The 16,498-nt window shown below is 40.2% G+C and overlaps 1 protein-coding gene and 1 long non-coding RNA gene across 2 annotated transcripts in view; both read right to left on the minus strand.

Annotated features, from left to right (window-relative positions):
• LOC128667138 (uncharacterized) overlaps positions 1-11,433 on the minus strand; it is a 33,272-nt gene extending 21,839 nt beyond the window's left edge. Inside the window, exon 1 of the long non-coding RNA XR_008403297.1 lies at positions 9,075-11,433. This is a non-coding gene — a long non-coding RNA (uncharacterized LOC128667138). The remainder of the gene's footprint in view (positions 1-9,074) is intronic.
• A 1,241-nt stretch (positions 11,434-12,674) lies between these two features.
• The window catches only part of LOC128667137 (uncharacterized), a 42,046-nt gene continuing 38,222 nt past the window's right edge, over positions 12,675-16,498 (minus strand). The window contains exon 5 of the transcript XR_008403295.1: positions 12,675-13,079. The gene's annotated coding sequence lies outside the window, so the exon portion shown is untranslated. The remainder of the gene's footprint in view (positions 13,080-16,498) is intronic.

A 16,498-nucleotide genomic window follows, 5' to 3' on the forward strand; every position in this document is an offset into this window, starting at 1 on the left:
GGGAGGGAGGAGCGGGGAGGGGAAAGGAGCATAGGGAATGCCTATGAAAACCAATACACCTAGGGCTACTGAGTGCTGCTCAACCGTATCTATGTTTATAATATGCGTCCAGCTTCTGGATTAGGTGAAACCCACATATGTAGCATATTTATTAATATGGGTCATGGTGAATTAGGGATATATATGGCTAACTGAATGGCAATGCAACACATGTGAAACAGAAACATCTAAACACCATACAGAGAAGATATATGATTATCAACCGTTACCATAGTACCTGTTCAAGTTCTTAGTATTTGTGTGGGTTATTAGGCAGTACATCTCAGCAGTCCCTATAGAGCAAAATGAAAAGGGTTAAGACAACTAAATTATTATCATGCCTCTATGTTTGCTGCAGCAAGTCATCTTGCGGCCTCCCAGGTTGCTGTAGATCATCGCAGGCTGGGGTTGGCACTCCCAGTGCGGTACAAAAAGTATCCAGATCTTCTATAGACCTGTATATGGCCGTGCTTCCGTTGTTGGTGGCCACAATGCAGGTTGGAAATCCCCATCTGTACTGTATTTTGTTGTTTTGTAGAGTAGTAGTGAGGAATTTCAATTCTCTGCGCTTCTGAAGAGTCGCAGGGCATAGGTCTGAAAACAACTGAAGAGTGATGCCCACATGCTGGATTGGTTGTTTGCTCCTGCTGTGGCGAAGAATTTCTTCTTTGTCCTTGAAGTTCAAGAGTTTAAAGATCACATCCCTTGGAGGTGCCTTTGCTGAGGGTTTCGGGCGCAAGGCCTTATGGGCTCTTTCTATGCTGACCTCCGGTGACATGGGGGTGCCTTTAATAACTCTAAATAAATCTTGCAAATAACCTTGTAGTGCAGTGGGGCTAACGCTCTCAGGTGTACCCCTAATACGTAAGTTGTTCCGCCTTCCGCGGTTATCCAAGTCCTCTATTCTTTCTAGCAAGTTCTGTATTGTGTTAATATTATGTTGTACTTGGGGTATTGTTTCTTTTATTTGGTCCTGCATGTTGCTCTGAGAGTGTTCTATATTTGTGACCCTTTGAGTTAGGTCTGATACATCTTTGCGCAGCTCCCCAAATAAATTTTTTATCTCACGCACTACTTCTTTAATGTCCTGTTTGGATGAACAGGTTTTTAGATCTTCTTTCTTAACATATTGCGCTGGTGGAGTAGCCCCCAGAAGAGAATGGTCCTGCTCTGTTGCCATGGAGTCATGTAAGGTGTGGTGTCTGCAAAGGTCTGGGGTTCCAAGCCTTTTAAGTAGTGATTTATGTTTCTGGTTTTTGAGCCCTTGTCACCCATGCCAGATTTTTTATGCGCCATAATGCCTGGATATTACACTTGTAAATAGGACACGTGATGTCTATAGTGTCAATCAGTTCAGGTATTTATTTTATAGTGAGCAGCCACTCTGGTAAAGATTCTACTGTATTTATTATATGGCAGGCCCCTCAAAACAAAAATACTAATTATCATTTGGCCCTTCTATAATAGTCTCTGTAATCAGTATTCCCTCAGAGTGCTTGGGCCTAGTCCAAGGTCTCACCCTCACAATGTTCAATATACACAGCCTGCAGCATGGTAGTTAGCTAGTTTTGCAGACAGCCCACGATAAACCTCCCGGTCACACTAGGCCCAGAAACAAGCAAATTTTTATGTCACACTCACCGGATTTAAGAAGCTCTGATGCGTCTGTGGTGCCCCCTGACAGCAATTGCTCCAACTTGATGTCTCTTGGCCACAACCCCCTAGGTCTCTTGTGGCTCCTGTATCCCCGGCCGGGAAGATGTTTCTACTGAATCCTCACGTTCTGCCTCCGTTATCTTTGCTCCCCTGAGGCACTCTGTATCACCTGCTGCCAGCAGCGCTATGAACTTGCCGCGTATGTGCCCGGTCCTGCCGCCGGGTCTGCGTATTAGGCCCACTGCGAGTAAGTCTAGTATGTCTCTCCCTTGCGGTGGCCTCTCTGGTTACAAGCCCGTGTATCCGGATCCAATGCCGGGATAGTATATACTTATGTGTACAGCACTGATGCTCGAGAGGCACTGTATTCTCGTGATATCCACTACTGTGTCTAAATGCTGCTCAGGACAGGAGCCTGCTCGATCTGTGGCGCACTTCTGGCCTCTGTGTGGGCTAGCGGCCTTCAGGTGTGATAGCGTGGTTTGCTCCTCAATCCTCAATCCGGTCCCAGATAGAGATTAATTGGGCAGTATATATCCCCCTCGGTTCAGTTAGGGTAATACTATTATAGCTCAGTTGTGGGCATTTAATTGGGTTTGATTAGCTTTTGGCTCAGGAGCTCTACTCAGCTGCGGCCATTCTCCTGCACAGCCAGGCTCCGCCCCCCCGTTTCGTTCTCTTTTTATCTGTTGTTGAAGGAGCAGCAATGCACTAATGGTTTCTAACTGAACATATGGGTGAGCCAATGACAATCAGTATAAATATATGCAGCCAGCAATTGGCAACTAGAACCTAGGTTCTTTGCTGCTCCGGAGCTTACCTAGATAAATCTTTCAGCAAAGGATAACAAGAGAAGGAAGCCAATTAAATAAGATAAGTAAATTGGAAATGTTCTATCTAAATCATGAAAGAAAAATGTTAGGTTTCATATCCCTTTAACTAAACTGGATTAACCAACATTCCACTTAATAATTGGATGGAAAATGTCAACACTTTTTTCCATTTTTTTATTAGAATTTTATTTTGCAGACCAGGGACACACCCCTTAAGAACAATTTTTTAGCATTGTCTTATCTCCTTAGTCCAATTAAGAAACAGATATATGTGAGCTACAGGCTTTCTGAGAAGTGGAAAAAGGACACATTTTTAGATTTTAAGGGAAAAAACCCCCAAAATGTTTCTTTCATGGCTCAGATAGAGAATACAATTTTAAAGAACTTTCTAATTTACTTCTATTATCTAATATGCTTCATTCTCTTGGTATCCTTTGATGAAAAGTAGGATCAGAAGCAGCAATGCAGTACTGGAAGCTAACTGCTGATTGGTAGCTGCACAAATGTGCCCACTGTCATTGGCTCACCTGATAAGTTCAGCTAGCTCCCAGTAGTGCATTGCTGCTTCTTCAACAAAGGATATCAAGAGAATTAAGCAAATTTGCTAATAGAAGTAAATTGTATTCTCTGTCTGAATCATGAAAAATACATTTGTGTTTCATGTCTCTTTAAAGGGATATAAAACCCATATTTGTAAGCAACTTTCTTATTTACTCCTATTATCAATTTTTCTTCGTTCTCGTAATATCTTTATTTGAAAATGCAGGAATGTAAGCTTAGGTGCCGGACCACTTTTGGTTCAGAAACTGGGTAGCGCTCAATGTAGCCACCAATTAGAAAGCGCTGAACCATAAATGGGCCAGCTCCTAAACTTACTGTGTTTTCAAATAAAGATACCAAGAGAACGAAGAAAAATAGGACTAAATTATAAAGTTGCTTAAAATTGCTGCTCTAGCTGAGCCATTAAAGAAAAAAAATTGGGTGTCATGGGGCGGAGCCAGCAGCCAAGAGGAACAGACGTGTTCTCGAGAAGCTCCTCACATTTAACTTACATTTATATTGATTTATAGGGAAAAGAGGGCAACATATATCATCAAACACATTAATCTTGGTAATAGAATACTTTTAAACTAGCAGCAGACTCTATCCCTGAGTTGGTATTAGATTGTGAGCCGCGACCAGCCAAACACATCTTGTGGCCTTATATTCTGACACGTAAGAGTGCATGATAGCCCGAGCTGTCTGTAACCTCAGCTGGAGATTTGCTTTGCTGCTTAGAATATCACACCGGAGCCTGGCCCTATCAAGAAAGGCGAGAAGCCGTTTGAGGAGCGCCTGAGGGTCACAGATGAATAGGACATCAGACGGGCTGCACCGGACTGTGCCGAAAGATATACGTGAGTTACTCGCTGCTTCCCTGCAGTACTGGGTACCCTGGGTGCAGATCCTAACACGCTCTTTTATTATATCTGCTGTATCCTGTGTAAAAGAGGGCTGCTTGGCTAAACACTTTAAGAGACTAACAGTTTTGGCACGAGACGCCATCTTTCCCTACCGCGTAACAGGAGAGAACAATTCTAGCCTGCTAGCTAGGTGAAAGCTTCAACAAACTGACAGTTGCGGTGTTTAGCGGGGGTTACTAGGCATTCACTTTGAACTCGCTAAGAATACCACTCCTTATCCCACTCCACTCATAAAAGTGTCTTGATGGAGGAGATAGCTTCCCTTCTGACAGTGTTAAGTCACCGGCTAGATCTACACCATGCTGAGTTGGTGGATGTTCTGAGGGATGCGACTGGCGCTCCTTGCGCTGTATTACTGGCTGAGGATATACCTATCGATATAGCAGACCCTTTGCTAAAAATTGTAGACATCGCTTTACATTCCATAACTGGACAGCAACACAAGCACCTTGGAGAGACTGAGCCTGTAAAAAAAACGGAATGGTCAGAGCTAGAAATAACAGAACACTTGACACTCCCTCAGGCTCCTGACCTGGTTTTAGAATCAGTGTTGCGACGGCAATCTGTAAACCTTTCCCACATCAGGGGTAAAACTATAACCGCACAACTTCAGAGATCTCTGAGATATCACCCACAGCAGCCTAAGGACAGCTCTCCCTGTGACAGCACAGCTAGGACAGTGCATTGTAAGCGGATTGCGTTCTGTGTAGAAGAGCACACTGTACATGGAAAAGACAGTATGGACACACTCCAAATATTAAAACGGCTCCTGTGGAAGACCGGAGTGGGTTAGACCCCTGGTCCCTCTCTGGATGCAGCAGTGAAAGCAGTATCTCGATTTTCAAGCAAGCTGCAATATTACTCTAAATTCTCCTGCCTTAAAATACATTATATCGTGAATCACACCAGGTCTAGGTTTATATGCCCAATCTAAGAATTCATTGTGCCTGATAGTGTTTATATGCTGTTTGGACATTATATTTTGTTTGACCCTGGTGTCATATTACTCATTGCCCATTATGCATGTTAGATTCACATATAAGGTTGTTTACACTATTTCAAAAAGATTTTCAGTTTTGCCCTTATTTTAGTTAATGCATATCAGAATAGATATGCTCTTCCCCCGCTCTATTTATATAAAGACGCTTATCCTGAGGCTAAATGTTTGCTCTTTACATAATAACAGTCAGAGCTATGTTTGAACTCAAGGATATGATATAGGGTTCGAATTGACATTAAAGTTTTTATGTGTATTAGTTAGATAGTTAGGAATCCAGCCGCATTTTGCTTATAATGCCCTACATGCAATGAAACAATTTGTAAATGTCCGTAGATTAGATACTACCACATCACAGAAATAAGTTATCGGGTATAGAATTCAGATTTGTTTCTTTACTCCGCTAATACACTTTGTTCACTGCACACTCCTATAGCAGAAATAATATATTTCTCCCCAGGTTCTTTCTGAATCTGCAACATGTTTATTGCAGTTTGATAATATGTCTTTCATACACTCGCTGGTGCTTATAAACGCTCAGATACCATTGCAAGATAGATAGATAACCTATTTAGCACCATTATATGCTACTGTTAAAGGGATTCTATAAACTGCCTTACCTCCTTGCAGGTTATGATGTGTACTACATATATAATGTGTTTATTGTATGATCAAATGTATCTCATCGTTACTAAACAGTTTGCTATGTTCTCAAATGTTATATGGAAATGTATATTTTCTATCATACTCCACTTCAGCTAGTGGACAAGTTTGCTATGCAATGTTTGGATAAGCTCATATATTGCCTGTTTCGTTACTCTTTAGATCAGTCCTGAACACCTATGTGTATACATTTCTTTGTAGTTTATGCTTGTAATGTTTGGGTCTCCCTGAATGAATCAGCAGAGTGGCCTTTGGCCCCTATCTAGTTACTCCATTTTGTGTTAAAATGTTACTTTACCCCACTATATACTCCTAAGTAGACTAACTATCCAAGGCATATCTCATTTGGCTTTTTAGTAACCCAGCTACCAGACCTACGGTCTCTACGATTGGACACTTATGAGTCCACACCAAGTACCATATGCTACTTACATTTGTATATGGCTCCGTCCCCCCACCCCTTTCCCAATGCGTATAGCGGTGATTACCCGCTGAATATCCCCCTCCCCTCTATATATCTCGGCCCAAGAGTGGCTGATATCTATGCTAACCCTCCACAGACTGTTATTTTGGTCTTAGGTTAAATATTATTAGAATGTGGAGTTCATACACTGACAATATAATATAAAAAGAAGTTCTATTTCATCTCGCCTAAGATACTGTCTATCTTTATAATCAGATTTGAAATGTATTTTCTCTTGCTATATGCGCATATTGCTTTCTCAATAATGCCTTTATATAGACAATGTATTACTCTCTTTGTTGTAACTTTGGCCTTAGGGCGAGTCCTTGCTATGATGATATATGCTTTAACTTCAATAAAAAAATTATTTTCAAAAAAAAAAATTGGGTGTCATATTCCTTTAAATTACAGCAAAGGCAAACAAATTAAAAAATAAAAGTCCATTGAAATTTTGTTTAACTGCGCAGAATTGAGCATTTTACAGGGAAATAAAATGTTGAATTTATTTACCCTTTGGGCTGAGATCATAAATAAAAGACAGTAAACTTCTTCCTTACAATGAGCTGCATGTAATTTAAAACAACTTTCCAATTCACTTTGTTCTCTTGGTATCCATGAACAGCATACTTAGATATGCTCAGAAGCAGTAATACATTACAGGGAGCTAGCTGAATACATCTGGCAATCCAATGACAAGATACATATGTGTGGTCACCAATCAGAATCTAGCTCCCTCTAGTACATTGCTGAACCTAGTTATGCTTTTCAACAGTATATACTATGATAAGTAAATTAGATAATAGAAGATATTTAACATCACATGTTCATTTTGAGTTTGCTGTCCCTTTAACTAATGAAAAAATGTGTCAAGGTAGACCTTGTTACCTTCATGTTAAACGGACCATTATTCATTAGATTTTTCTTTGCATAAATGTTTTGTAGATGATCCATTTATATAGCCGATACAGTTTTTTGTTTTAAATGTATAGTTTTGCTTATTTTTAAATACAATTGCTCTGATTTTCAGACTCCTAACCAAGCCCCAAAGTTTTAGGAGAATACCGACGTATACCTACTCCAGCTTGCTCCTGTTTGTGTAAAGGGTCTTTTCATATGCAGAGGAAGGGGGATGCTATTTCCCACTTGCAGTGGGTGTTCCAGTAACCTTTTAAACAGAGCTAAACTGGGAGATTCTAAGTAAGTTTCAAACAGTTTTATACTGGATTTTTATATCAGTATCCGTGCATATTATTTTTTATAGTAGTGTCTATTACGTGCAGTTATACGAAAACTGGTGTATATTGATCCAAAATAGAAAATATGTGTGATTATTATTCTAAGGTGGGATCTGAGTGGCGATAATACAGTATAATCATGAGTATGTTCTGTGGGAAAGCACACTTTTAGGGTAGGCAAAAGCCTAATGCCCTGGTGGAAAGGCACAAAATCTAGTTTAGAGCTTCTGTTAGGAGAGAGTTAAATTTACGAACCTGGTACAGCAATAGTATTACATTTGATTATAGCATAATGCTTTTATATTAATCTCACTTGCGTACTTGGCGGGACGTTGTAATCAATCATACAGTCAAGGAGCAACAAGCAAACAATCTGTGGTCCTTTCACAACATACATAGTACAAGGCAAGCAATCTTAAATCCCTTCTCCAATATTCTCCTTATAGTAACAGAGTCACACACATATACGACAGAGCATCATGCCCACTTAACAAATTGGCACACATATATTATCAAATCACTGCTGGACCAAGCAAGTTAAAACACGAGAGACAAGCTCTCTTGAACTGGTCTCCTAACAGGAGCTCTAAGCTAGATTTTTTGCCTTCATCATCACGTCATTGCGCGTGACGTCACCGCACATAACGTGAAGCCCCGCCTGTCACTATGCAGGCCAGATCGCCGAGGTAGGAGCCGGTGGGAGCCCCCAGATCTCCCTCAAAGTGGGAGAGTGCTAGTGACGGCTCAGAGCCGTCATTAGCACCTGACTGAGACAATTTGTGACGGCTCAGAGCCGTCATTAGCACTCAAGAGGTAAATTAAATCCCACCATATTCAGAATTAAAATACAGGAAAGGAAAACAAAATAAATAATGAAAGTATATTGCAAAGTTATTTTAATAAGTGTAATTAAACAATGTATATTAATATCTTGATATGTTTAATGTCCCTTTAAAGAGACAGTCTGCTCCAGAATTTTTATTGTTTAAAAAGATAGATAATCTCTTTATTACCCGTTACCCAGTTTTGCACAACCAACACTGTATATTAATAAACTTTTTTTACCTCTGTGATTATCTTGTATCTAAGCCTCTGCAGACTGCCCCTTATTTCAGTTCTTTTGACAGACATACATTTTAGCCAATCAGTAAGAGTGAGCACAATGTTATCTATACGGCACACATGAACTAGCACTGTCTAGCTGTAAAAACTGTAAAAATGCCCTGAGATAAGAGGCAGCCTTCAAGGGCTTAGAAATTAGCATAGGAGCCTACCTAGGTTTAGCTTTCAACAAAGAATACCAAGAAAACAAAGCAAATTTGATGATAAAAGTACATTGGAAATATGATTAAAATGCATGCCTCATCATGAAAGTTTACTTTTGACTAGACTGTCCCTTTAACTATTGTTAATAAGGTGCATTTTCACTTTTAATGATGACACATTATTGTATCCTAATTCTTTTTTACAGGAACATACAAAAGAGATTAAAGAGATTGGAATGTTTTTATTCAGAGTGTTAATTTATGATTATTATAATTTGTTTGGTACAATTGAACATTATTGCTTTTTTATTGACTAATATCTAGACACGCACAGGTAAAATCAGCAGTGATATTTATACACACACGCACTTATGCAGTAATATAATTAAACAATGGAATGCATCTATTCTATAGCAATGATACATCCGTACAGGTAAATAAACCATAATAATGTGCTTACCAGCTAAAAGTATGATTATCGGCAGGAGCATCATCCTATTGATACCAGAGCTGTTAATCTCTTTAATTTTATCTATATGGAAACACTGTCTGATAGATCACAAGGTACCAAATGAGGTTTATCTCTCTAGTTCTCAATGTAAATACCTGAACTGGGAGGGTTGGGGGATGGTGGTAAGGAGTGCAAAAAAAACTTGCAACACCAGATTTATATATTTTTTATATATACCAACCCTCGCAGGGGCTCCCCTGGTGGAATTATTGTAAAGAAGGGGCAGTCCCTGCATGTGGCGAGATGTCTCCTGTTGAAAGTAATTGAGCTCGCTGGATAGGGACACTTCGCTCTGTATAGCGGTTAGCAGTGAGCAGGGGTTGGTAGCAGGAACAGAGTAAATCTTGCAGCCAATATAAATCACATTATGTTGCTTTCTGCGTATATCATCTTACAATCGCCTTTATTTTCATATGCACGTGTTTTCATATACGCCAATGTTCAGCCCATTTTACAAAAAAACATTTGCGTTTTGTATTTTGTAATTATAAGTACGAATTCCTACATGCTTTTTGCACATCCAGTGTACATAAATTATGATTTACACTGTGCATATTTAATATGACTTATTCCTGTGTAATTTACATACAAATATTACGTTTTTGATAAGATATGATTTTTTGTGAAGCCTTTTGTTATGATCTTTGATGCACCTTAGCTACAGGCTTTTTGCTGTATATATTTGAGTGAATGGTTCAATTATTCGTTTTGTATAATTTTTAAAATACAAATTTTCATTGTACACTTTTGTAATGTATGCATCTCCTTCCCATACGAAAATCTAGTGTACGCCGTTTAGCGAGACACCCTGTTTTTAGGGTAAAAACTGACTTTATAGAATTCTACCAGGGAAATAGAAGTGCTGGTGAGAATTCTTAAATAATCTCGCCAGCCCAGAGACGTTCAGATCATTCGCCCATAGTGAGAAACTGCAGAGTAAACTCGAAACAAACCTCCCCACATGGACTGTACTCGTATTCACATTTAGCTCAAAGATAAGTGCTCTATACATAAAACGGCAGCATACATAATACTCTTCTTAAAAATGTGTTCAGAATATATGTTAAAAACAACATAGAATCACTCAGGGGAGCAATTACCTAAAGCTTTCTGCTTTTGTGAGATTATCTAAAGTCTCTTCAACACTCTGAAGTCTTTTAAACTTTATAAAGGCAGATTTTAGCTTGAGATCTGTTTAGCTCACTATACAACAGGATTTTTTTCATAACTGTCCTCAGGCCTTACTAACAGGCCAAATTTTCTGGATTACATTGGGTGAGAGGTTAAAAACCCTGTTTACTAATCAGCTATTTATTTCACCTGTGCTCCAGTTCAGAGATCCTGAAAACCTGGCCTGTTAGGGGGGCCTGCGGGCAGGTTTGACAAACTCTGGTATACAGGTTTCCAGATGTGAAGAAAAGACAGTTGCATTGCAAAATAATGCTCAAATAAGCCTCCAAAGATTTTATGAGATTATTTTTCTTGTCAACGAGTTTTTGATAATCAGACCCAGTGTGTAAAGTCACATTAGAACGATTGTTCTCAAGATTTACAGTCAAACATTACTTCATACAGACAGAAAGACAGGGGAGGCGTGGCTACAGGTGAACTAAACAGGGAGCGCTTCTCAATCACCGGTCTGTTTACACCGGGGTAAACAAAACTCCAGCAAAGTGTCTTGATAAGAGCATGAGGTGAACGAAAGGTGCAGGCTTCAGAAAAAAGGGAACAAGCAATCCCAAAATGCACAAATGAAAGAAAAAAGCAGCACTCTTAATATCAGCAAAAAACTGATATTTAATCCAGCAGGTACATAACGATACACAAACACACGATTGCAATGGAGGAAATAGGGGGCGTGTCCTTACGCGTTTCGTGCCGTGTGGCACTTAGTCATAGGAATTACTTCATACACACTGACTTAAAAGGACATGAAACACAAAACTTTCTTTGATGATTCAGATAGAATATAAAATGTTAAAACACCCTCCCAGTGAAATGTCAATGCAGGCTCCAACGCGCGTCTCACCGCTCACAGACTAAGTGTATGCTTTACATTTGTGTGCGGTAATTTACAGCACTTTTGATTTTTTCTAAAAATCTTTATTTTTAACAATCATAATAGGAGAATTTTCTAAAATCTAGACATGGGTTTAGTGAACGTAAACAAGATGCAAAGTTCCAGATGGCACTCCGAGAGCATTTTTATTGTCTAAAAATCTTTATTCCATTCATCTTAACTCTCATCATTGCTAAGCCTATAGTTTCCCTAAACAGGTAACATATCTATCATCTATCTATCTATCTATCTATCTATCTATCATCTATCTATCTATATATCTATCTATCTGTCTATATATCATCTATCTATCCAACTATCCTCTATCTATCTATCTATCTATCATCTATCTATCTATCTATCTATCTATCTATTTATCTATCTATCCATCTATCATCTATCTATCTATCTATCTATCTATCATATATCTGTCTAACTATCCATCTATCTATCCATCTATCATCTATGCATCTATCATCTATCTATCATCTATCTATCTATCTATCTATCTATCTATCTATCTATCATCTATCTATCTATCTATCTATCTATCTATCTATCTATCTATCTATCTATCATCTATCTATCTATCTATCTATCTATCATCTATCTATCATCTATCTATCTATCTATCTATCTATCTATCATCTATCTATCCATCCATCTATCCATCTATCTGTCTGACAACCAAGGAATTAGAAATTTTTTTGTTGGAAGAGGGAGGTCAGTCTGGTAAAATTGTGTTGCCTTTTATCCTCTTAAATTAGCAGCGGCAGGAGGGATATTTCAGCCTGGATGAGAATGGTTGACAGATATGTAGCAGCACGGGAGATCACTTATTGGTCAAAAATGGGGCTTCTCTCAGCACTCTGGGGCAAAGAGAAATCTCCTTAAACGGTCAAAAGCTGGGGGGAAAAGCAGAATACACAATGAGCCGTGCAGAGTACTGGGGAGTTGCAGTGCCTTATAAATTAAGTGCTATAGAAAGAAGCATACACAATGAGCCGTGCAGAGTACTGGGGAGTTGCAGTGCCTTATAAATTAAGTGCTATAGATAGAAGCATACACAATGAGCCGTGCAGAGTACTGGGGAGTTGCAGTGCCTTATAAATTAAGTGCTATAGAAAGAAGCATAAACAATGAGCCGTGCAGAGTACTGGGGAGTTGCAGTGCCTTATAAATTAAGTGCTATAGAAAGAAGCATACACAATGAGCCGTGCAGAGTACTGGGGAGTTGCAGTGCCTTATAAATTAAGTGCTATAGAAGGAAGCAGAGATAAGTGTGGTACCGTGACCCCCTCACACACACACTAGGACAGGATGGACACCCCTCTAGGAGGCTGGGACCCATCTTCGGTGGGACCCCTGTAGTTACTCCCCTGATAGAAATAGAAATATTTAGCAGTACATGCACAAGGTGTAAGTCCAGTGGTCACATTAGTAGCCTGATGGCGGGCTCTCATGAAGAATTCTTTGATTATATCGCAAAATGCCTCTGATAGATTAATTTATCAGTTAATAATATACACAAGATTGTATGAATGTCCAGAGATCACATAAGCAACCTGAAGCCTGGGCCCTCAGGAAGAATTCTTGGAAGGTATCACAAAATAGTCCACGTACAGGGAGATTAGCTACAGTGCCATGGGCTGTAAACTTCTTGACAATGTTGCGCACAGTGGACACAGGAATATTAAGATCTCTGGAGATGGACTTGTAACCTTGAGATTGTCCATGCTTTTCCACAATTTTTGTTCTCAATTCCTCAGACAATTCTTTGCGTCTCTTTCTCTTCTCCATGCTTAGTGTGGCGCACAGGGACACACAACAGGACGGTTGAGTCAAGTTTTCACCACTTTAACTGGTTGCCGGTGTGATTTCTATATTGTCAGCACCTGGTAATTGATACAGGCGAGTTTAATTACAAATTACAGGAGCATCACAAACTTAAAATGCAATTATTTATTACAATTTTGAGAAGGTGCCAATAATTTTGTCCAGTCCATTTTTGGAGTTTTTCATTGCATGTGTCAGATTTAGCTTTTTTTTCTTCACACACACACATATATACATACACACACCCAAATACACATACACACATATATACACATACACAGATATATGAGAAGTAACCAGGGATAGGCAAGGTGTCCGTACACGGACACTGGTGTCCGTGACTAGCCCTTCACACTACGAATACGTAGTGTGAATAAATTTAGTGGCTTGTCAAGAGACTGCTAGTGATATTGGGTGTATGGAATAAATACAGCCTGAGTGAAATACTGGACGTGTATCTGCATCTGTATAATAACACCCAGCGCTATATAATGACACAGTAGTGACACTGGCACATGGGTATAGCCAGGGAGGGCTGGTTATGGAATCAGTGGTATCTGCATCAGTATAATAACACCCAGCATTATATAATGGCACAGTAGTGACACTGGCACATGGGTATAGCCAGAGGAGGGCTGGTTATAGGATCAGTGGTATCTGCATCAGTATAATAACACTCAGCACTATATAATGACACAGTAGTGACACTGGCACATGGGTATAGCCAGAGGAGGGCTGGTTATAGGATCAGTGGTATCTGCATCAGTATAATAACACCAAGCACTATACAAAGACACAGAAGTGACACTGGCTTATGGGTATAGCCAGAGGAGGGCTGGTTATAGAATCAATGGTATCTGCATCAGAATAATAACACTAAGCACTATATAATGACACAGTAGTGACACTGGCACATGGGTATAGCCAGAGGAGGGCTGGTTATAGGGTCAGTGGTATCTGCATCAGTATAATAACACCCAGCGCTATATAATGACACAGTAGTGACACTGGCACATAGGTATAGCCAGAGGAGGGCTGGTTATTGAATCAGTGGTATCTGCCTCAGTATAATAACACCCAGCACTATATAATGACACAGTAGTGACACTGGCACATGGGTATAGCCAGAGGAGGGCTGGTTATAGGATTAGTGGTATCTGCATCAGTATAATAACACCCAGCTCTATATAATAACACAGTAGTGACACTGGCACATGTGTATAGCCAGAGGAGGGCTGGTTATAGAATCAGTGGTATCTGCATCAGTATAATAACACCCAGCATTATATAATGACACAGTAGTGACACTGGCCCATGTGTATAGCCAGACAAGGGCTGGTTATAAGGTCAGTGGTATCTGCATCAGTATAATAACACCCAGCACTATATAATGACACAGTAGTGACACTGGCTCGTGGGTATAGCCAGAGGAGGGCTGGTTATAGGATCAGTGGTATCTGCATCAGTATAATAACACCCAGCACTATATAATGACACAGTAGTGACACTGGCACATGTGTATAGCCAGAGGAGGGCTGGTTATAGGATCAGTGGTATCTGCATCAGTATAATAACACCCAGCGCTATATAATGACACAGTAATGACACTGGCTCGTGGGTATAGCCAGAGGAGGGCTGGTTATAGTATAAGTGGTATCTGCATCAGTATAATAACACCCAGCACTATATAATGACACATTAGTGACACTGGCTCATGGGTATAGCCAGAGGAGGGCTGGATATAGGATCAGTGGAATCTGCATCAGTATAATTACACCCAGCACTATATAATGACACAGTAATGACACTGGCACATGGGTATAGCCAGAGGAGGGATGGTTATAGTATAAGTGGTATCTGCATCAGTATAATAACACCCAGCACTATATAATGACACAGTAGTGATACTGGCACATGGGTATAGCCAGAGGAGGGCTGGTTATAGAGTCAGTGGTATCTGCATCAGTATAATAACACCCAGCGCTATATAATGACACAGTAGTGACACTGGCTCATGGGTATAGCTAGAGGAGGGCTGGTTATAGAATCAGTGGTATCTGCATCAGTATAATAACACCCAGCACTATATAATGACACAGTAGTGACACTGGCACATGGGTATAGCCAGAGGAGGGCTGGTTATAGGATCAGTGGTATCTGCATCAGTATAATAACACCCAGCACTATATAATGACACAGTAGTGACCCTGGCACATGGGTATAGCCAGAGGAGGGCTGGATATAGGATCAGTGGTATCTGCATCAGTATAATAACACCCAGCACTATATAATGACACAGTAGTGACACTGGCTCATGGGTATAGCTAGACAAGGGCTGGTTATAGGATCAGTGGTATCTGCATCAGTATAATAACACCCAGCACTATATAATGACACAGTAGTGACACTGGCACATGGGTATAGCCAGAGGAGAGCTGGTTATAGGGTCAGTGGTATCTGCATCAGTATAATAACACCCAGCACTATATAATGACACAGTAGTGACACTGGCACATGGGTATAGCCAGAGGAGGGCTGGTTATAGGATCAGTGGTAACTGCATCAGTATAATAACACCCAGCACTATATAATAACACAGTTGTGACAGTGGCACATGGGTATAGCCAGAGGAGGGCTGGTTATAGGATCAGTGGTATCTGCATCAGTATAATAACATCCAGCGCTATATAATGATACAGTAGTGACACTGGCACATGGGTATAGCCAGAGGAGGGCTGGTTATAGGATCAGTGGTATCTGCATCAGTAACACCCAGCACCATATAATGACACAGTAGTGACACTGGCACATGGGTATAGCCAGAGGAGGGCTGGTTATAGGGTCAGTGATATCTGCATCAGTATAATAACACCCAGCACTATATAATGACACAGTAGTGACACTGGCACATGGGTATAGCCAGAGGAGGGCTAATTATAGGATCAGTGGTATTTGCATCAGTATAATAACACCCAGCACTATATAATGACACAGTAGTGACACTGGCACATGGGTATAGCCAGACAAGGGCTGGTTATAGGATCAGTGGTATCTGCATCAGTATAATAACACCCAGCACTATATAATGACACAGTAGTGACACTGGCACATGGGTATAGCCAGAGGAGGGCTGGTTATAGGATCAGTGGTATCTGCATCAGTATAATAACACCCAGCACTATATAATGACACAGTAGTGACACTGGCACATGGGTACAGCCAGAGGAGGGCTAGTTATAGGGTCAGTGGTATCTGCATCAGTATAATAACACCCAGCACTATATAATGACACAGTAGTGACACTGGCACGTGGGTATAGTCAGAGGAGGGCTGGTTATAGGATCAGTGGTATCTGCATCAGTATAATAACACCCAGCTCTATATAATGACACAGTAGTGACACTGGCACATGGGTATAGCCAGACAAGGGCTGGTTATAGAATCAGTGGTATCTGCATCAGTATAATAACACCAAGCA

This window comes from Bombina bombina, chromosome 7 (genome assembly GCF_027579735.1).
Source record: "Bombina bombina isolate aBomBom1 chromosome 7, aBomBom1.pri, whole genome shotgun sequence".
NCBI lineage: Eukaryota > Metazoa > Chordata > Amphibia > Anura > Bombinatoridae > Bombina > Bombina bombina.